This window comes from Lutra lutra, chromosome 12, assembly GCF_902655055.1.
Source record: "Lutra lutra chromosome 12, mLutLut1.2, whole genome shotgun sequence".
In the NCBI taxonomy this organism is placed as follows: domain Eukaryota; kingdom Metazoa; phylum Chordata; class Mammalia; order Carnivora; family Mustelidae; genus Lutra; species Lutra lutra.
In genome coordinates this window covers 16,711,036-16,713,808 of record NC_062289.1, presented here as the reverse complement: position 1 = coordinate 16,713,808, position 2,773 = coordinate 16,711,036, and positions in this window count along the sequence as shown.

Here is a 2,773-nt window from a genome sequence, read left to right as displayed (position 1 = left end):
TCCTTTGATCTGTCATTTTATCTGATTGGACCCTTAAGTACCATGCGAGGATTTGCCTTATTGTGTGCTGGAGTTCTGCTCTGCGTCCGTGGCTCCCGTGGCCCATACATCAGTCCCCACCTGAGGCAAATCTAAAGGGCGAGACACGCGGTCCCTCTGTTTAGATCTGGAAGATCACCTTGGGCTTCTCTCCCGCACTGATATGTTGCATCTCTGCTTGGAAATAAAGCACCAGACACTTCAGTGCTCGAACCCACAAGGTAAGCACGACCTGAGCTAAATCATCCATGTGGAATGGGGTCACCTTTACCCCTTACATGGGTCCACTTCCTGGGGGGCTCTGTTCACCATCAGTAGTGTACTCCTACGATGTTTTCTAACACGCAGCACATTTCCAATGGCCACGGTTTTTTGCAGGTTAAGGGAGGAACTGAGTATGGCTAAGACTTTAATCTGTTAGTATCTTTCCAATTAAAGCGCTCCAAGAGGGGGTGGGGCGGAGAAAGGTGCCCGCTTGTAACCTGCGCTTGTTATTTGGCTGTAGGCGTGAGCCCTCTCAGGAAACGGGTCCCTCAAGATTGCACATAACTGTGTAATGGTTAATAATTCCCTTTACTGGGCGCCTCGGTGGCTCAGTTGTTAAGTGTCTGCCTTGGGCTCAGGTCATGATCCTGGGGTCCTGGGATGGAACCCCACACTGGGCTCCCTGCTCAGCGGGAAGCCTGCTTCTCCCTCTCCCTCTCTCTCTTGTGTTCCCTCTCTCGCTCTCTCTGCCAAATAAATAAAATCTTTAAAAAAATCTTTAAAAAAAATTCTCTTTATTAAACCTATTTAAGGATGTTGCTAAAATAATCTTACCATGAAAGACAGCAAAGGTTCAGGATGAGATAGGACCCGAGCCGAGTGCTCTGACCGAGAGCTTGCATTCATACTGGCTTCACTTTCACTATTAGGGGCACTACCTGGAACTTGATCCATCTGGACCATTGTCACTACACTTCCATTTCTAACCCACCGTGTCTCCTCTCATCGCACTGAGGGGTATTACAGAGCCCTTTCGCAGATGGGGTAAAAGCCACAGCCTAGGATTCCGTGTTGTTTGCTCAGGTCAGCCCAACTCTTCTTTAGAAAACACTACACTGGGGATGCCTGGGTGGCTCAGTGGGTTAAAGCCTCTGCCTTCGGCTCAGGTCATGATCCCAGGGTCCTGGGACTGAGCCCCGCATCGGGCTCTCTGCTCAACGGGGAGCCTGCTTCCTCCCTTCTCTCTGCTGACTTGTGATCTCTGTCTGTCAAATAAATAAATAAAATCTTAAAAAAAAAAACAAAACACTACACTGTTTCATGAGATTAAAAAACCACTTTTTTTTTTTGTAAGATTTTATTTGTCAGAGAGAGACAGAGCACTGGCAGAGGGAGCAGCAGGCAGAGGGACAAGCAGACTCCCTGGTGAGCAGGAAGCCCGATGGGAGGCTCCATCCCAGGACCCTGGGATCATGACCTGAGCAGAAGGCAGATGCTTAACTGACTGAGCCACCCAGATGCCCTAAAAACCACTTTTATTCCCAAAGAAAAAGAGGATCTGCTGAAGATCTGACCTATGTCATAGTGTTGGTTGGAAAATGAAACCCCTACACTTTTTGGTACAGGTGTTGGGGAGGAGGGGTAAGCTAGCATTGCAGAGACCCTTAGGTGGCAGCTACGTGGGTGTGGCAGCTGGATACCCCTAGGTATTGCTGTTTCATGAACCCAAATCTCTCATGGTCTCCCCAGTAGATAATTCCACTGAAAGTGGGATCATGTCTTTAAAATCTCTTTATTCCTCAATTTATTACAAGGGCCTTTCCCTTGACATCCAATAAACTATCTGCTATGTGTAGAATCTTCTATTCCTCCAGAAAAGGAAAATAAATATCCCACGACTTGTGACATGGGGCAAGCAGGTGTAACCCCTCCAAAGGCTTCTCGTCATACCTGAATAAAGTCCCCAGACTTTTTTTTGCTATGGCAAGGCAGGCGAGGCTTATCGGCAAAGCCAGAAGTGAACCGCACTACCTCGGCCCAGTGTCTAGGGTTTATCTACGCAGTCTAGCCTCCGCTGCGCCTCGCTCTCTCCCCAGGCTTGCTGATCAGGCATTATGGCATTTCCTCTGAGTTCTTTCAAACCCATCTAATTTATTTAAATCTTTTCTTTTATTCTGTCTGGTCGTTCTCTGTGTTACAGCAGGAGAGAGCCCATTACCATCTTCTGAAACCACTTTGAAAGACTCTTTGACCATGCTACGGAGCCTGGGAGAGAAATATTATAAAGAAACTCAAGATCATGTTTAGCAAGTGGCAGATCCAAGATTAAAACCCAGTTCTGTCTGACACCAAAGCCCCCTTCTTTCCTTTTAATACTGCATGGACTCTCAAAATTGGAATTATTTGGTTAAATAAATGATGCTTGCCAAGAAGATTAAAGAACTTTTTTAAACTGCCATCAGCATGATGAAGAGTTCCTGCTGAACCACACTTTTCCCAGTATTTGGTTTATCACAGGTGAAAACATCAAATGCACCACCTTAATTAGTTGGTGTCGGTCATTACCAGCAAGGGTAAGCCGTACCCATATCATTCCAACTTCTCTTTTTCTGCTTCCACGTGTTCTGCTGCATGTGGGAGGCCACCCAGGGCACAGCATGTAGCAAATGACAAACCAGACAGGATCACAACCTGGGCCTACTTGGAAAATAAATGCCTACTTACTACCTGAGATCAATGAAGGAAAAAG